Genomic DNA, 18,343 nt, shown 5'->3' with positions numbered 1-18,343 from the left:
TTTTCTGTTGTGGTTTTTTTTTCGTACATAATACCGTGTAGAAGCCGTAGTCACTTCTCAGAGATTAATAAAATAGGTCACTCAGTCCACTGTTTACTTGTTACTTGCTTATAGTTTCTATCGTGTTGTTCGTTTTTATCCTATGCCTGTCCTCTTGAAGACTATATTCAACATGTTGCCGTAGTGTTTTTTATGGTCACTGAATTTTTTTGATTCCCAATAAGCGGATTCCATATAGACGATGAAATCAATTGAATTGTCAGATCCATTCCTTCCAATTACGTAATGTGTGTAGTGACCCATGAGCCACATGACAGCGTTATTTTTGCTTTCTGGAAAAAATGTCACTTCAGGCTGTAATAGCGTTTGTGGTGTATAATTGCGGCCATCACTTCTGGTGAGGAGTGCAATCTTCCATCTGATCCATGTCCAATTGTGAAATTGTCCTCTGCACGTGAATCTGTGTTGATGTGTGTCCACGAATCCACACTTAGTGCAGTGATTTGTGGCACACAGTCCTATCTGATAAAGTTTTGCATTGGTTGGTATAGTGTCGCTGACTACCTTGTACCAAGTGGAAGCCACGTTTGTTGAATGGATTTTGAGGCTAAGGTTTTTCCATACAGTACGCCATATGACGTTCGGATATTTGATTTCTATGGTATTTTGTGTATCCGATTTGTGCCATGTGTTTAGAATCTCCTTTGTAGTTATATTTGACTTGTACATTGTGCGTGCCTCTAAGTAGCCGACCTCAATATAAAATTTCTTGATATGCGTTAGTGTGTTGTTTAGTTTGCCCACATTAACCGGGGGTTGCAGGGAACCAGGCTGGACAGTTGTGAATAGTCGGGAGGTGATGTTATCTCTGTCCTTATTAATCATAAACAGGGTTCTTTTGATGTAAAGTGCAGTTGCCTTTGTAACCAAATTAGTTAGCTCTAACCCGCCCATCAGTCTTGCTATGGTTCCGTTGGAGACGTTCTTTACCTCCTGACACAAAAAAGGGAACGCAGTCGGTAGGACTTTTCGTATTTTCTTACTTCTCAGGGAGTTGCCTACTGTGTTCCTCTTACGGCATGCACTAGATAACCTGAACAGTTACAGGATAGAGTCATTTTTGTTCTCGGCTGTACTTACATCATCACAGACTCGGAGCAATTCCATTGGCATCAGCTTCAAAACAAACACTTGCCGAAACCCGGGATCGAACCAGTGACCTTTAGATCTTCAGTCTAACGCTCTCCCAACTGAGCTATTTCGGCTCACGCGTATGTCTGCATACTCGCGCGTCTTCGTTAACCTCTGAATCGCCGCCAATTTCACAGTCATCTTCGTCTGATAAGACACAGGGACGCTGAAAGGCGAGCAGCAGATGCAGTGAAGTACCACACACATATCTTCTGATTCCATCATCGTAAGAAGCAAATATGTCGACTCGATTCATGTAATACTGACTTCGCTGGCGCTAGAAAACCTTTACTATATCGATGCCACGTGCAACTCGTGTGCAGAGAACGAGACACAAGAAGGAGTGAGCCTCTCCACTATGTGAGAGGCAGTATCAAGCAGAAACACACGCTAAAACATTTGACTTGCGTTAGCTCATAAATTGCTACACGTCACCGTCTGCAAGCTAAAATGGACACATCTGTACTGCCCAGAGAGGCGACACTTGCACTCACACCTGGTGGACGGCAGTGAGACGAGGAGATGAGCTGTGGCTTCTGGGAGCGACTGTAGCGCTGCACCCAAGAACACTGCACATTGCTGGCGACCCACGTGTTTAGTAGAGACGCAACTGCTAGGATGCAGCTGAACGTCCATCTTCTGAGAGCGAGAAAATTTCCGCAGTCGGCAGGACTCGAACCTACGCTCCCAGAGGGAATCTGATTTCAAGTCAGACGCCTTAACCACTCGGCCACGACTGCCGGTCGCAATAGCGTCTTCCGACAAGTGAAAGTGCCACCTTTAGAAGCAATCCAATGGCAGAAAGCTGCGTGGCCTCACTCTTTTCTGTAGTGTTTCCATTGCCAGCACATTAGCCGTTACGGAAGTGTATTAATTTTCGCCTAGACATTGCCTTGAACCCAACACCCTTTGGTTGAAAATCAAACGCTCTACCGACTGAGCTATCGTACAGCTGCGTGGGGGGCGAGTCATTCGCATGACGTAATTACTGGCTTGTGGCTCCAATGGCGACTTCACCGACTTCCCACTGACGCACCGCTGACGCTAGTTTTCTGTCGTCTTAAGTGGTCGACATACTTGCAAGTAGCTGCGAGATCTTAAGAAAAGAAACGCTGCACCATTGCTTTTGCCGCACTCGAATGACTGAATTGCGATTCTTAAAAAAGAGAGAAATGAATGTTTGCTCTGTCCCACGCTTCCAAGCACGTCTGTGTACACACGAACTCGGCGTCGACGCAAGAAAATGCCGGCAGCGCACTCGTGGGCCTGCTACGGCTTTCTGCAGTCCCAGCGTCAGTGAGAGGTGAACCGGTAGCCACAGAAAGCAGCGGCCGCCGCGACACTCAGTATTGTTAAACGGAAATTTTCTTCTTGTTGAGGATGGCGTCATTGGTATGCAACCGCGTTCACGTGTGTGAAAATATTTGCTCCTCTATATGCAAAATCGCACGCAGCCGGTAGGATTCGAACATACGCTCCCACAGGGAATCTGATTTCGAGTCAGACGCCTTAACCACTCGGGCACGAAACATGCAACTGCTACGGTTTAAAGCACTGTGGCGTCAGAAAACGGCGTAGCTGCATTCTTTTCCGTAGTGTTTCCACCGCTACCAAATTATTAAAATCTCCGCCCGAACAGGGACTTGAACCCTGGACCCTTAGGTTAAAAGCCTAATGCTCTACCGACTGAGCTATCCGGGCTCACACGACGTTAGAGATCATCCCACGATGCACAGCTATACATTGACTCATGTCCTTCACAGTTGTGCTATCGCTGCATCGAGCTGTTACTAATTAAACGTCCCTGAATGCTGTCTACAAACGTGTCGCGCTAAGCTCGTAGCAGACTATCGAAGAATGCTGACACACGATGCAAAAACAAACCGCAGCAGTCGTTAGGTCTCATACGTTGGAGTAGAGGATTTACGTGTTTTGTCGACATTCACTGGGCAATTGGAAAATTCACAAGCATTTCGAATGCAATGCTTCCCACGTTTTCGCTCATTTCACGGTTCCGTTGGAGACGTTCTTTACCTCCTGACACAAAAAAGGGAACGCAGTCGGTAGGACTTTTCGTATTTTCTTACTTCTCAGGGAGTTGCCTACTGTGTTCCTCTTACGGCATGCACTAGATAACCTGAACAGTTATAGGATAGAGTCATTTTTGTTCTCGGCTGTACTTACATCATCACAGACTCGGAGCAATTCCATTGGCATCAGCTTCAAAACAAACACTTGCCGAAACCCGGGATCGGACCAGTGACCTTTAGATCTTCAGTCTAACGCTCTCCCCCCAACTGAGCTATTTTTTGTTTTTACTAGACCAGTGCTCTACCACTTTCTTTTTTGCATTACTGGTGCCTTAAACCAGCGCCTTAGACCGGTTTTTTTAGTTTTTTTGTTTTTCTAACGCTCTTCCAAAGTTTGTTTTCTTCCTTAACCACTTTTTTTTCCTTAACCCCTTTTTTTTTTACTTCTCTTGTCAATAAGTAGATCGCAATGAAGGCAGGATCCCGGACGCGCAGCAACATCAGTGGGGCCTCTTCGCGGCACTGCAAGTGCGTCACGACACAGAACCCCTCCCCCATCATGACATGGGAGGACACAGACCTTTTGTCTGTCTCCTCTGAGATTATTTATATCATGGAACAAAATTTTTACTGTGGACGTTGCGGTTTTTCCCTTATTTTATTTTATGTTTTTTTTATTTTTTTTATTTGCTCTGTTTGGTTCTTGAATGTTGTAATTTGTTTTTACCTTTTTCTGTTGTGGTTTTTTTTTCGTACATAATACCGTGTAGAAGCCGTAGTCACTTCTCAGAGATTAATAAAATAGGTCACTCAGTCCACTGTTTACTTGTTACTTGCTTATAGTTTCTATCGTGTTGTTCGTTTTTATCCTATGCCTGTCCTCTTGAAGACTATATTCAACATGTTGCCGTAGTGTTTTTTATGGTCACTGAATTTTTTTGATTCCCAATAAGCGGATTCCATATAGACGATGAAATCAATTGAATTGTCAGATCCATTCCTTCCAATTACGTAATGTGTGTAGTGACCCATGAGCCACATGACAGCGTTATTTTTGCTTTCTGGAAAAAATGTCACTTCAGGCTGTAATAGCGTTTGTGGTGTATAATTGCGGCCATCACTTCTGGTGAGGAGTGCAATCTTCCATCTGATCCATGTCCAATTGTGAAATTGTCCTCTGCACGTGAATCTGTGTTGATGTGTGTCCACGAATCCACACTTAGTGCAGTGATTTGTGGCACACAGTCCTATCTGATAAAGTTTTGCATTGGTTGGTATAGTGTCGCTGACTACCTTGTACCAAGTGGAAGCCACGTTTGTTGAATGGATTTTGAGGCTAAGGTTTTTCCATACAGTACGCCATATGACGTTCGGATATTTGATTTCTATGGTATTTTGTGTATCCGATTTGTGCCATGTGTTTAGAATCTCCTTTGTAGTTATATTTGACTTGTACATTGTGCGTGCCTCTAAGTAGCCGACCTCAATATAAAATTTCTTGATATGCGTTAGTGTGTTGTTTAGTTTGCCCACATTAACCGGGGGTTGCAGGGAACCAGGCTGGACAGTTGTGAATAGTCGGGAGGTGATGTTATCTCTGTCCTTATTAATCATAAACAGGGTTCTTTTGATGTAAAGTGCAGTTGCCTTTGTAACCAAATTAGTTAGCTCTAACCCGCCCATCAGTCTTGCTATGGTTCCGTTGGAGACGTTCTTTACCTCCTGACACAAAAAAGGGAACGCAGTCGGTAGGACTTTTCGTATTTTCTTACTTCTCAGGGAGTTGCCTACTGTGTTCCTCTTACGGCATGCACTAGATAACCTGAACAGTTACAGGATAGAGTCATTTTTGTTCTCGGCTGTACTTACATCATCACAGACTCGGAGCAATTCCATTGGCATCAGCTTCAAAACAAACACTTGCCGAAACCCGGGATCGAACCAGTGACCTTTAGATCTTCAGTCTAACGCTCTCCCAACTGAGCTATTTCGGCTCACGCGTATGTCTGCATACTCGCGCGTCTTCGTTAACCTCTGAATCGCCGCCAATTTCACAGTCATCTTCGTCTGATAAGACACAGGGACGCTGAAAGGCGAGCAGCAGATGCAGTGAAGTACCACACACATATCTTCTGATTCCATCATCGTAAGAAGCAAATATGTCGACTCGATTCATGTAATACTGACTTCGCTGGCGCTAGAAAACCTTTACTATATCGATGCCACGTGCAACTCGTGTGCAGAGAACGAGACACAAGAAGGAGTGAGCCTCTCCACTATGTGAGAGGCAGTATCAAGCAGAAACACACGCTAAAACATTTGACTTGCGTTAGCTCATAAATTGCTACACGTCACCGTCTGCAAGCTAAAATGGACACATCTGTACTGCCCAGAGAGGCGACACTTGCACTCACACCTGGTGGACGGCAGTGAGACGAGGAGATGAGCTGTGGCTTCTGGGAGCGACTGTAGCGCTGCACCCAAGAACACTGCACATTGCTGGCGACCCACGTGTTTAGTAGAGACGCAACTGCTAGGATGCAGCTGAACGTCCATCTTCTGAGAGCGAGAAAATTTCCGCAGTCGGCAGGACTCGAACCTACGCTCCCAGAGGGAATCTGATTTCAAGTCAGACGCCTTAACCACTCGGCCACGACTGCCGGACGCAATAGCGTCTTCCGACAAGTGAAAGTGCCACCTTTAGAAGCAATCCAATGGCAGAAAGCTGCGTGGCCTCACTCTTTTCTGTAGTGTTTCCATTGCCAGCACATTAGCCGTTACGGAAGTGTATTAATTTTCGCCTAGACATTGCCTTGAACCCAACACCCTTTGGTTGAAAATCAAACGCTCTACCGACTGAGCTATCGTACAGCTGCGTGGGGGGCGAGTCATTCGCATGACGTAATTACTGGCTTGTGGCTCCAATGGCGACATCACCGACTTCCCACTGACGCACCGCTGACGCTAGTTTTCTGTCGTCTTAAGTGGTCGACATACTTGCAAGTAGCTGCGAGATCTTAAGAAAAGAAACGCTGCACCATTGCTTTTGCCGCACTCGAATGACTGAATTGCGATTCTTAAAAAAGAGAGAAATGAATGTTTGCTCTGTCCCACGCTTCCAAGCACGTCTGTGTACACACGAACTCGGCGTCGACGCAAGAAAATGCCGGCAGCGCACTCGTGGGCCTGCTACGGCTTTCTGCAGTCCCAGCGTCAGTGAGAGCTGAACCGGTAGCCACAGAAAGCAGCGGCCGCCGCGACACTCAGTATTGTTAAACGGAAATTTTCTTCTTGTTGAGGATGGCGTCATTGGTATGCAACCGCGTTCACGTGTGTGAAAATATTTGCTCCTCTATATGCAAAATCGCACGCAGCCGGTAGGATTCGAACATACGCTCCCACAGGGAATCTGATTTCGAGTCAGACGCCTTAACCACTCGGGCACGAAACATGCAACTGCTACGGTTTAAAGCACTGTGGCGTCAGAAAACGGCGTAGCTGCATTCTTTTCCGTAGTGTTTCCACCGCTACCAAAGTATTAAAATCTCCGCCCGAACAGGGACTTGAACCCTGGACCCTTAGGTTAAAAGCCTAATGCTCTACCGACTGAGCTATCCGGGCTCACACGACGTTAGAGATCATCCCACGATGCACAGCTATACATTGACTCATGTCCTTCACAGTTGTGCTATCGCTGCATCGAGCTGTTACTAATTAAACGTCCCTGAATGCTGTCTACAAACGTGTCGCGCTAAGCTCGTAGCAGACTATCGAAGAATGCTGACACACGATGCAAAAACAAACCGCAGCAGTCGTTAGGTCTCATACGTTGGAGTAGAGGATTTACGTGTTTTGTCGACATTCACTGGGCAATTGGAAAATTCACAAGCATTTCGAATGCAATGCTTCCCACGTTTTCGCTCATTTCACGGTTCCGTTGGAGACGTTCTTTACCTCCTGACACAAAAAAGGGAACGCAGTCGGTAGGACTTTTCGTATTTTCTTACTTCTCAGGGAGTTGCCTACTGTGTTCCTCTTACGGCATGCACTAGATAACCTGAACAGTTATAGGATAGAGTCATTTTTGTTCTCGGCTGTACTTACATCATCACAGACTCGGAGCAATTCCATTGGCATCAGCTTCAAAACAAACACTTGCCGAAACCCGGGATCGGACCAGTGACCTTTAGATCTTCAGTCTAACGCTCTCCCCCCAACTGAGCTATTTTTTGTTTTTACTAGACCAGTGCTCTACCACTTTCTTTTTTGCATTACTGGTGCCTTAAACCAGCGCCTTAGACCGGTTTTTTTAGTTTTTTTGTTTTTCTAACGCTCTTCCAAAGTTTGTTTTCTTCCTTAACCACTTTTTTTTCCTTAACCCCTTTTTTTTTTACTTCTCTTGTCAATAAGTAGATCGCAATGAAGGCAGGATCCCGGACGCGCAGCAACATCAGTGGGGCCTCTTCGCGGCACTGCAAGTGCGTCACGACACAGAACCCCTCCCCCATCATGACATGGGAGGACACAGACCTTTTGTCTGTCTCCTCTGAGATTATTTATATCATGGAACAAAATTTTTACTGTGGACGTTGCGGTTTTTCCCTTATTTTATTTTTTTTATTTGCTCTGTTTGGTTCTTGAATGTTGTAATTTGTTTTTACCTTTTTCTGTTGTGGTTTTTTTTTCGTACATAATACCGTGTAGAAGCCGTAGTCACTTCTCAGAGATTAATAAAATAGGTCACTCAGTCCACTGTTTACTTGTTACTTGCTTATAGTTTCTATCGTGTTGTTCGTTTTTATCCTATGCCTGTCCTCTTGAAGACTATATTCAACATGTTGCCGTAGTGTTTTTTATGGTCACTGAATTTTTTTGATTCCCAATAAGCGGATTCCATATAGACGATGAAATCAATTGAATTGTCAGATCCATTCCTTCCAATTACGTAATGTGTGTAGTGACCCATGAGCCACATGACAGCGTTATTTTTGCTTTCTGGAAAAAATGTCACTTCAGGCTGTAATAGCGTTTGTGGTGTATAATTGCGGCCATCACTTCTGGTGAGGAGTGCAATCTTCCATCTGATCCATGTCCAATTGTGAAATTGTCCTCTGCACGTGAATCTGTGTTGATGTGTGTCCACGAATCCACACTTAGTGCAGTGATTTGTGGCACACAGTCCTATCTGATAAAGTTTTGCATTGGTTGGTATAGTGTCGCTGACTACCTTGTACCAAGTGGAAGCCACGTTTGTTGAATGGATTTTGAGGCTAAGGTTTTTCCATACAGTACGCCATATGACGTTCGGATATTTGATTTCTATGGTATTTTGTGTATCCGATTTGTGCCATGTGTTTAGAATCTCCTTTGTAGTTATATTTGACTTGTACATTGTGCGTGCCTCTAAGTAGCCGACCTCAATATAAAATTTCTTGATATGCGTTAGTGTGTTGTTTAGTTTGCCCACATTAACCGGGGGTTGCAGGGAACCAGGCTGGACAGTTGTGAATAGTCGGGAGGTGATGTTATCTCTGTCCTTATTAATCATAAACAGGGTTCTTTTGATGTAAAGTGCAGTTGCCTTTGTAACCAAATTAGTTAGCTCTAACCCGCCCATCAGTCTTGCTATGGTTCCGTTGGAGACGTTCTTTACCTCCTGACACAAAAAAGGGAACGCAGTCGGTAGGACTTTTCGTATTTTCTTACTTCTCAGGGAGTTGCCTACTGTGTTCCTCTTACGGCATGCACTAGATAACCTGAACAGTTACAGGATAGAGTCATTTTTGTTCTCGGCTGTACTTACATCATCACAGACTCGGAGCAATTCCATTGGCATCAGCTTCAAAACAAACACTTGCCGAAACCCGGGATCGAACCAGGGACCTTTAGATCTTCAGTCTAACGCTCTCCCAACTGAGCTATTTCGGCTCTCGCGTATGTCTGCATACTCGCGCGTCTTCGTTAACCTCTGAATCGCCGCCAATTTCACAGTCATCTTCGTCTGATAAGACACAGGGACGCTGAAAGGCGAGCAGCAGATGCAGTGAAGTACCACACACATATCTTCTGATTCCATCATCGTAAGAAGCAAACATGTCGACTCGATTCATGTAATACTGACTTCGCTGGCGCTAGAAAACCTTTACTATATCGATGCCACGTGCAACTCGTGTGCAGAGAACGAGACACAAGAAGGAGTGAGCCTCTCCACTATGTGAGAGGCAGTATCAAGCAGAAACACACGCTAAAACATTTGACTTGCGTTAGCTCATAAATTGCTACACGTCACCGTCTGCAAGCTAAAATGGACACATCTGTACTGCCCAGAGAGGCGACACTTGCACTCACACCTGGTGGACGGCAGTGAGACGAGTAGATGAGCTGTGGCTTCTGGGAGCGACTGTAGCGCTGCACCCAAGAACACTGCACATTGCTGGCGACCCACGTGTTTAGTAGAGACGCAACTGCTAGGATGCAGCTGAACGTCCATCTTCTGAGAGCGAGAAAATATCCGCAGTCGGCAGGACTCGAACCTACGCTCCCAGAGGGAATCTGATTTCAAGTCAGACGCCTTAACCACTCGGCCACGACTGCCGGTCGCAATAGCGTCTTCCGACAAGTGAAAGTGCCACCTTTAGAAGCAATCCAATGGCAGAAAGCTGCGTGGCCTCACTCTTTTCTGTAGTGTTTCCATTGCCAGCACATTAGCCGTTACGAAAGTGTATTAATTTTCGCCTAGACATTGCCTTGAACCCAACACCCTTTGGTTGAAAATCAAACGCTCTACCGACTGAGCTATCGTACAGCTGCGTGGCGTGCGAGTCATTCGCATGACGTAATTACTGGCTTGTGGCTCCAATGGCGACTTCACCGACTTCCCACTGACGCACCGCTGACGCTAGTTTTCTGTCGTCTTAAGTGGTCGACATACTTGCAAGTAGCTGCGAGATCTTAAGAAAAGAAACGCTGCACCATTGCTTTTGCCGCACTCGAATGACTGAATTGCGATTCTTAAAAAAGAGAGAAATGAATGTTTGCTCTGTCCCACGCTTCCAAGCACGTCTGTGTACACACGAACTCGGCGTCGACGCAAGAAAATGCCGGCAGCGCACTCGTGGGCCTGCTACGACTTTCTGCAGTCCCAGCGTCAGTGAGAGGTGAACCGGTAGCCACAGAAAGCAGCGGCCGCCGCGACACTCAGTATTGTTAAACGGAAATTTTCTTCTTGTTGAGGATGGCGTCATTGGTATGCAACCGCGTTCACGTGTGTGAAAATATTTGCTCCTCTATATGCAAAATCGCACGCAGCCGGTAGGATTCGAACATACGCTCCCACAGGGAATCTGATTTCGAGTCAGACGCCTTAACCACTCGGGCACGAAACATGCAACTGCTACGGTTTAAAGCACTGTGGCGTCAGAAAACGGCGTAGCTGCATTCTTTTCCGTAGTGTTTCCACCGCTACCAAAGTATTAAAATCTCCGCCCGAACAGGGACTTGAACCCTGGACCCTTAGGTTAAAAGCCTAATGCTCTACCGACTGAGCTATCCGGGCTCACACGACGTTAGAGATCATCCCACGATGCACAGCTATACATTGACTCATGTCCTTCACAGTTGTGCTATCGCTGCATCGAGCTGTTACTAATTAAACGTCCCTGAATGCTGTCTACAAACGTGTCGCGCTAAGCTCGTAGCAGACTATCGAAGAATGCTGACACACGATGCAAAAACAAACCGCAGCAGTCGTTAGGTCTCATACGTTGGAGTAGAGGATTTACGTGTTTTGTCGACATTCACTGGGCAATTGGAAAATTCACAAGCATTTCGAATGCAATGCTTCCCACGTTTTCGCTCATTTCACGGTTCCGTTGGAGACGTTCTTTACCTCCTGACACAAAAAAGGGAACGCAGTCGGTAGGACTTTTCGTATTTTCTTACTTCTCAGGGAGTTGCCTACTGTGTTCCTCTTACGGCATGCACTAGATAACCTGAACAGTTATAGGATAGAGTCATTTTTGTTCTCGGCTGTACTTACATCATCACAGACTCGGAGCAATTCCATTGGCATCAGCTTCAAAACAAACACTTGCCGAAACCCGGGATCGGACCAGTGACCTTTAGATCTTCAGTCTAACGCTCTCCCCCCAACTGAGCTATTTTTTGTTTTTACTAGACCAGTGCTCTACCACTTTCTTTTTTGCATTACTGGTGCCTTAAACCAGCGCCTTAGACCGGTTTTTTTAGTTTTTTTGTTTTTCTAACGCTCTTCCAAAGTTTGTTTTCTTCCTTAACCACTTTTTTTTCCTTAACCCCTTTTTTTTTTCCTTCTCTTGTCAATAAGTAGATCGCAATGAAGGCAGGATCCCGGACGCGCAGCAACATCAGTGGGGCCTCTTCGCGGCACTGCAAGTGCGTCACGACACAGAACCCCTCCCCCATCATGACATGGGAGGACACAGACCTTTTGTCTGTCTCCTCTGAGATTATTTATATCATGGAACAAAATTTTTACTGTGGACGTTGCGGTTTTTCCCTTATTTTATTTTTTTTATTTGCTCTGTTTGGTTCTTGAATGTTGTAATTTGTTTTTACCTTTTTCTGTTGTGGTTTTTTTTTCGTACATAATACCGTGTAGAAGCCGTAGTCACTTCTCAGAGATTAATAAAATAGGTCACTCAGTCCACTGTTTACTTGTTACTTGCTTATAGTTTCTATCGTGTTGTTCGTTTTTATCCTATGCCTGTCCTCTTGAAGACTATATTCAACATGTTGCCGTAGTGTTTTTTATGGTCACTGAATTTTTTTGATTCCCAATAAGCGGATTCCATATAGACGATGAAATCAATTGAATTGTCAGATCCATTCCTTCCAATTACGTAATGTGTGTAGTGACCCATGAGCCACATGACAGCGTTATTTTTGCTTTCTGGAAAAAATGTCACTTCAGGCTGTAATAGCGTTTGTGGTGTATAATTGCGGCCATCACTTCTGGTGAGGAGTGCAATCTTCCATCTGATCCATGTCCAATTGTGAAATTGTCCTCTGCACGTGAATCTGTGTTGATGTGTGTCCACGAATCCACACTTAGTGCAGTGATTTGTGGCACACAGTCCTATCTGATAAAGTTTTGCATTGGTTGGTATAGTGTCGCTGACTACCTTGTACCAAGTGGAAGCCACGTTTGTTGAATGGATTTTGAGGCTAAGGTTTTTCCATACAGTACGCCATATGACGTTCGGATATTTGATTTCTATGGTATTTTGTGTATCCGATTTGTGCCATGTGTTTAGAATCTCCTTTGTAGTTATATTTGACTTGTACATTGTGCGTGCCTCTAAGTAGCCGACCTCAATATAAAATTTCTTGATATGCGTTAGTGTGTTGTTTAGTTTGCCCACATTAACCGGGGGTTGCAGGGAACCAGGCTGGACAGTTGTGAATAGTCGGGAGGTGATGTTATCTCTGTCCTTATTAATCATAAACAGGGTTCTTTTGATGTAAAGTGCAGTTGCCTTTGTAACCAAATTAGTTAGCTCTAACCCACCCATCAGTCTTGCTATGGTTCCGTTGGAGACGTTCTTTACCTCCTGACACAAAAAAGGGAACGCAGTCGGTAGGACTTTTCGTATTTTCTTACTTCTCAGGGAGTTGCCTACTGTGTTCCTCTTACGGCATGCACTAGATAACCTGAACAGTTACAGGATAGAGTCATTTTTGTTCTCGGCTGTACTTACATCATCACAGACTCGGAGCAATTCCATTGGCATCAGCTTCAAAACAAACACTTGCCGAAACCCGGGATCGAACCAGGGACCTTTAGATCTTCAGTCTAACGCTCTCCCAACTGAGCTATTTCGGCTCTCGCGTATGTCTGCATACTCGCGCGTCTTCGTTAACCTCTGAATCGCCGCCAATTTCACAGTCATCTTCGTCTGATAAGACACAGGGACGCTGAAAGGCGAGCAGCAGATGCAGTGAAGTACCACACACATATCTTCTGATTCCATCATCGTAAGAAGCAAACATGTCGACTCGATTCATGTAATACTGACTTCGCTGGCGCTAGAAAACCTTTACTATATCGATGCCACGTGCAACTCGTGTGCAGAGAACGAGACACAAGAAGGAGTGAGCCTCTCCACTATGTGAGAGGCAGTATCAAGCAGAAACACACGCTAAAACATTTGACTTGCGTTAGCTCATAAATTGCTACACGTCACCGTCTGCAAGCTAAAATGGACACATCTGTACTGCCCAGAGAGGCGACACTTGCACTCACACCTGGTGGACGGCAGTGAGACGAGTAGATGAGCTGTGGCTTCTGGGAGCGACTGTAGCGCTGCACCCAAGAACACTGCACATTGCTGGCGACCCACGTGTTTAGTAGAGACGCAACTGCTAGGATGCAGCTGAACGTCCATCTTCTGAGAGCGAGAAAATTTCCGCAGTCGGCAGGACTCGAACCTACGCTCCCAGAGGGAATCTGATTTCAAGTCAGACGCCTTAACCACTCGGCCACGACTGCCGGTCGCAATAGCGTCTTCCGACAAGTGAAAGTGCCACCTTTAGAAGCAATCCAATGGCAGAAAGCTGCGTGGCCTCACTCTTTTCTGTAGTGTTTCCATTGCCAGCACATTAGCCGTTACGAAAGTGTATTAATTTTCGCCTAGACATTGCCTTGAACCCAACACCCTTTGGTTGAAAATCAAACGCTCTACCGACTGAGCTATCGTACAGCTGCGTGGCGTGCGAGTCATTCGCATGACGTAATTACTGGCTTGTGGCTCCAATGGCGACTTCACCGACTTCCCACTGACGCACCGCTGACGCTAGTTTTCTGTCGTCTTAAGTGGTCGACATACTTGCAAGTAGCTGCGAGATCTTAAGAAAAGAAACGCTGCACCATTGCTTTTGCCGCACTCGAATGACTGAATTGCGATTCTTAAAAAAGAGAGAAATGAATGTTTGCTCTGTCCCACGCTTCCAAGCACGTCTGTGTACACACGAACTCGGCGTCGACGCAAGAAAATGCCGGCAGCGCACTCGTGGGCCTGCTACGGCTTTCTGCAGTCCCAGCGTCAGTGAGAGGTGAACCGGTAGCCACAGAAAGCAGCGGCCGCCGCGACACTCAGTATTGTTAAACGGAAATTTTCTTCTTGTTGAGGATGGCGTCATTGGTATGCAACCGCGTTCACGTGTGTGAAAATATTTGCTCCTCTATATGCAAAATCGCACGCAGCCGGTAGGATTCGAACATACGCTCCCACAGGGAATCTGATTTCGAGTCAGACGCCTTAACCACTCGGACACGAAACATGCAACTGCTACGGTTTAAAGCACTGTGGCGTCAGAAAACGGCGTAGCTGCATTCTTTTCCGTAGTGTTTCCACCGCTACCAAAGTATTAAAATCTCCGCCCGAACAGGGACTTGAACCCTGGACCCTTAGGTTAAAAGCCTAATGCTCTACCGACTGAGCTATCCGGGCTCACACGACGTTAGAGATCATCCCACGATGCACAGGTATACATTGACTCATGTCCTTCACAGTTGTGCTATCGCTGCATCGAGCTGTTACTAATTAAACGTCCCTGAATGCTGTCTACAAACGTGTCGCGCTAAGCTCGTAGCAGACTATCGAAGAATGCTGACACACGATGCAAAAACAAACCGCAGCAGTCGTTAGGTCTCATACGTTGGAGTAGAGGATTTACGTGTTTTGTCGACATTCACTGGGCAATTGGAAAATTCACAAGCATTTCGAATGCAATGCTTCCCACGTTTTCGCTCATTTCACGGTTCCGTTGGAGACGTTCTTTACCTCCTGACACAAAAAAGGGAACGCAGTCGGTAGGACTTTTCGTATTTTCTTACTTCTCAGGGAGTTGCCTACTGTGTTCCTCTTACGGCATGCACTAGATAACCTGAACAGTTATAGGATAGAGTCATTTTTGTTCTCGGCTGTACTTACATCATCACAGACTCGGAGCAATTCCATTGGCATCAGCTTCAAAACAAACACTTGCCGAAACCCGGGATCGGACCAGTGACCTTTAGATCTTCAGTCTAACGCTCTCCCCCCAACTGAGCTATTTTTTGTTTTTACTAGACCAGTGCTCTACCACTTTCTTTTTTGCATTACTGGTGCCTTAAACCAGCGCCTTAGACCGGTTTTTTTAGTTTTTTTGTTTTTCTAACGCTCTTCCAAAGTTTGTTTTCTTCCTTAACCACTTTTTTTTCCTTAACCCCTTTTTTTTTACTTCTCTTGTCAATAAGTAGATCGCAATGAAGGCAGGATCCCGGACGCGCAGCAACATCAGTGGGGCCTCTTCGCGGCACTGCAAGTGCGTCACGACACAGAACCCCTCCCCCATCATGACATGGGAGGACACAGACCTTTTGTCTGTCTCCTCTGAGATTATTTATATCATGGAACAAAATTTTTACTGTAGACGTTGCGGTTTTTCCCTTATTTTATTTTTTTTATTTGCTCTGTTTGGTTCTTGAATGTTGTAATTTGTTTTTACCTTTTTCTGTTGTGGTTTTTTTTTCGTACATAATACCGTGTAGAAGCCGTAGTCACTTCTCAGAGATTAATAAAATAGGTCACTCAGTCCACTGTTTACTTGTTACTTGCTTATAGTTTCTATCGTGTTGTTCGTTTTTATCCTATGCCTGTCCTCTTGAAGACTATATTCAACATGTTGCCGTAGTGTTTTTTATGGTCACTGAATTTTTTTGATTCCCAATAAGCGGATTCCATATAGACGATGAAATCAATTGAATTGTCAGATCCATTCCTTCCAATTACGTAATGTGTGTAGTGACCCATGAGCCACATGACAGCGTTATTTTTGCTTTCTGGAAAAAATGTCACTTCAGGCTGTAATAGCGTTTGTGGTGTATAATTGCGGCCATCACTTCTGGTGAGGAGTGCAATCTTCCATCTGATCCATGTCCAATTGTGAAATTGTCCTCTGCACGTGAATCTGTGTTGATGTGTGTCCACGAATCCACACTTAGTGCAGTGATTTGTGGCACACAGTCCTATCTGATAAAGTTTTGCATTGGTTGGTATAGTGTCGCTGACTACCTTGTACCAAGTGGAAGCCACGTTTGTTGAATGGATTTTGAGGCTAAGGTTTTTCCATACAGTACGCCATATGACGTTCGGATATTTGATTTCTATGGTATTTTGTGTATCCGATTTGTGCCATGTGTTTAGAATCTCCTTTGTAGTTATATTTGACTTGTACATTGTGCGTGCCTCTAAGTAGCCGACCTCAATATAAAATTTCTTGATATGCGTTAGTGTGTTGTTTAGTTTGCCCACATTAACCGGGGGTTGCAGGGAACCAGGCTGGACAGTTGTGAATAGTCGGGAGGTGATGTTATCTCTGTCCTTATTAATCATAAACAGGGTTCTTTTGATGTAAAGTGCAGTTGCCTTTGTAACCAAATTAGTTAGCTCTAACCCGCCCATCAGTCTTGCTATGGTTCCGTTGGAGACGTTCTTTACCTCCTGACACAAAAAAGGGAACGCAGTCGGTAGGACTTTTCGTATTTTCTTACTTCTCAGGGAGTTGCCTACTGTGTTCCTCTTACGGCATGCACTAGATAACCTGAACAGTTACAGGATAGAGTCATTTTTGTTCTCGGCTGTACTTACATCATCACAGACTCGGAGCAATTCCATTGGCATCAGCTTCAAAACAAACACTTGCCGAAACCCGGGATCGAACCAGTGACCTTTAGATCTTCAGTCTAACGCTCTTCCAACTGAGCTATTTCGGCTCACGCGTATGTCTGCATACTCGCGCGTCTTCGTTAACCTCTGAATCGCCGCCAATTTCACAGTCATCTTCGTCTGATAAGACACAGGGACGCTGAAAGGCGAGCAGCAGATGCAGTGAAGTACCACACACATATCTTCTGATTCCATCATCGTAAGAAGCAAACATGTCGACTCGATTCATGTAATACTGACTTCGCTGGCGCTAGAAAACCTTTACTATATCGATGCCACGTGCAACTAGTGTGCAGAGAACGAGGCAGAGGAAGGAGTGAGCCTCTCCAACGTGTGTGAGGCAGTATCTAGCAGATACACGCGGTAAAACGTTTGACTTGCGTTTGCTCATTAATTGCTACACGTCATCGTCTGCAAGCTAAAATAATCACATCTGCACTGCCCAGAGAGGCGACACTTGCACTGACACCTGGTGGACGGTTGTGAGACGAGGAGATGAGCTGTGGCTTCTGGGCACGACTGTAGCGCTGCACCCTGGAGCCAAGAACACTGCACCTTGCTGGCGGCCCACGTGTTTAGTAGTGACGCAACTGCTAGGATGCAGCTGAACGTCCATCTTCTGAGAGCGAGAAAATTTCCGCAGTCGGCAGGACTCGAACCTACGCTCCCAGAGGGAATCTGATTTCAAGTCAGACGCCTTAACCACTCGGCCACGACTGCACGTCTCAGAAGCGTCTCTCGACAACTGAAACTCCCACCTTTGCAAGCAATCTCATGGCAGAAGGCAGCATGGGCTCACTCTTTTCTGTAGTGATTCCACTGCCAGCACATTAGACGTTACGAAAGTGTATTAATTTTCGCCCCGACAGGGACTAGAACCCAGGACCCTTTGGTTGAAAACCTAACGCTCTACCGACTGAGCTATCCGCACCCACGCACGAGCATTGTCATACAGCTGCGTCGTGTGCGAGTGATTCGCATGTCGTAATTGCTGGCTTGTGGCTCCAATGGCGACTTCACCGACTTCCCACTGACGCGCCGCTGACGCTAGTTTTCTGGCGTCTTAAGGGATGGACATACTTGCAAGTAGCTGCGAGATCATTGAAAAGAAACGCGGCGCCATTGCTTTTGCCGCACTCGACTGATTGAATTGCAATTCCTACAAAGGAATGAACCTTCGCTCTGTCCAACAATTTCAAGCACGTGTGTGTACTCACGAACTCGGCGAAGGCGCGAGAAAATGACGGGGGCGCACTCGTGGGCCTGCGACGGCTTCCTGCAGTCACATCGTCAGTGCGAGGTGGACCGGTAGGCACAGGAAGCAGCGGCCGTCGTGAAACTCAGCATTCTTAAACGGAAATTTTCGTCTTGTTT

The 18,343-nt window shown here is 45.7% G+C and overlaps 14 non-coding genes across 14 annotated transcripts; all 14 read right to left on the bottom strand.

Moving 5' to 3' along the window:
* Positions 1-1,192: 1,192 nt before the first annotated feature.
* Trnaf-gaa (transfer RNA phenylalanine (anticodon GAA)) lies at positions 1,193-1,265 on the bottom strand. Its single transcript has one exon. It is a non-coding gene; the product is annotated as a tRNA-Phe (tRNA).
* Positions 1,266-1,849: 584 nt separating this feature from the next.
* Positions 1,850-1,931, bottom strand: Trnas-uga (transfer RNA serine (anticodon UGA)). The gene has a single exon. It is a non-coding gene; the product is annotated as a tRNA-Ser (tRNA).
* Positions 1,932-2,819: 888 nt separating this feature from the next.
* Trnak-uuu (transfer RNA lysine (anticodon UUU)) lies at positions 2,820-2,892 on the bottom strand. The gene has a single exon. It is a non-coding gene; the product is annotated as a tRNA-Lys (tRNA).
* A 2,250-nt stretch (positions 2,893-5,142) lies between these two features.
* On the bottom strand, positions 5,143-5,215 carry Trnaf-gaa (transfer RNA phenylalanine (anticodon GAA)). Its single transcript has one exon. It is a non-coding gene; the product is annotated as a tRNA-Phe (tRNA).
* A 584-nt stretch (positions 5,216-5,799) lies between these two features.
* On the bottom strand, positions 5,800-5,881 carry Trnas-uga (transfer RNA serine (anticodon UGA)). Its single transcript has one exon. It is a non-coding gene; the product is annotated as a tRNA-Ser (tRNA).
* Positions 5,882-6,769: 888 nt separating this feature from the next.
* Trnak-uuu (transfer RNA lysine (anticodon UUU)) lies at positions 6,770-6,842 on the bottom strand. Its single transcript has one exon. It is a non-coding gene; the product is annotated as a tRNA-Lys (tRNA).
* Positions 6,843-9,076: 2,234 nt separating this feature from the next.
* Trnaf-gaa (transfer RNA phenylalanine (anticodon GAA)) lies at positions 9,077-9,149 on the bottom strand. The gene has a single exon. It is a non-coding gene; the product is annotated as a tRNA-Phe (tRNA).
* A 584-nt stretch (positions 9,150-9,733) lies between these two features.
* On the bottom strand, positions 9,734-9,815 carry Trnas-uga (transfer RNA serine (anticodon UGA)). Its single transcript has one exon. It is a non-coding gene; the product is annotated as a tRNA-Ser (tRNA).
* Positions 9,816-10,703: 888 nt separating this feature from the next.
* On the bottom strand, positions 10,704-10,776 carry Trnak-uuu (transfer RNA lysine (anticodon UUU)). The gene has a single exon. It is a non-coding gene; the product is annotated as a tRNA-Lys (tRNA).
* Positions 10,777-13,010: 2,234 nt separating this feature from the next.
* Positions 13,011-13,083, bottom strand: Trnaf-gaa (transfer RNA phenylalanine (anticodon GAA)). Its single transcript has one exon. It is a non-coding gene; the product is annotated as a tRNA-Phe (tRNA).
* Positions 13,084-13,667: 584 nt separating this feature from the next.
* Positions 13,668-13,749, bottom strand: Trnas-uga (transfer RNA serine (anticodon UGA)). Its single transcript has one exon. It is a non-coding gene; the product is annotated as a tRNA-Ser (tRNA).
* An 888-nt stretch (positions 13,750-14,637) lies between these two features.
* Trnak-uuu (transfer RNA lysine (anticodon UUU)) lies at positions 14,638-14,710 on the bottom strand. Its single transcript has one exon. It is a non-coding gene; the product is annotated as a tRNA-Lys (tRNA).
* A 2,233-nt stretch (positions 14,711-16,943) lies between these two features.
* On the bottom strand, positions 16,944-17,016 carry Trnaf-gaa (transfer RNA phenylalanine (anticodon GAA)). Its single transcript has one exon. It is a non-coding gene; the product is annotated as a tRNA-Phe (tRNA).
* Positions 17,017-17,607: 591 nt separating this feature from the next.
* Positions 17,608-17,689, bottom strand: Trnas-uga (transfer RNA serine (anticodon UGA)). The gene has a single exon. It is a non-coding gene; the product is annotated as a tRNA-Ser (tRNA).
* Between the last annotated feature and the right edge of the window lie 654 nt (positions 17,690-18,343).

This window comes from Schistocerca gregaria, unplaced genomic scaffold (genome assembly GCF_023897955.1).
Source record: "Schistocerca gregaria isolate iqSchGreg1 unplaced genomic scaffold, iqSchGreg1.2 ptg000445l, whole genome shotgun sequence".
NCBI classification, from domain to species: Eukaryota; Metazoa; Arthropoda; class Insecta; order Orthoptera; family Acrididae; genus Schistocerca; species Schistocerca gregaria.
This window is presented reverse-complemented; position numbering and strand designations above follow the sequence as displayed.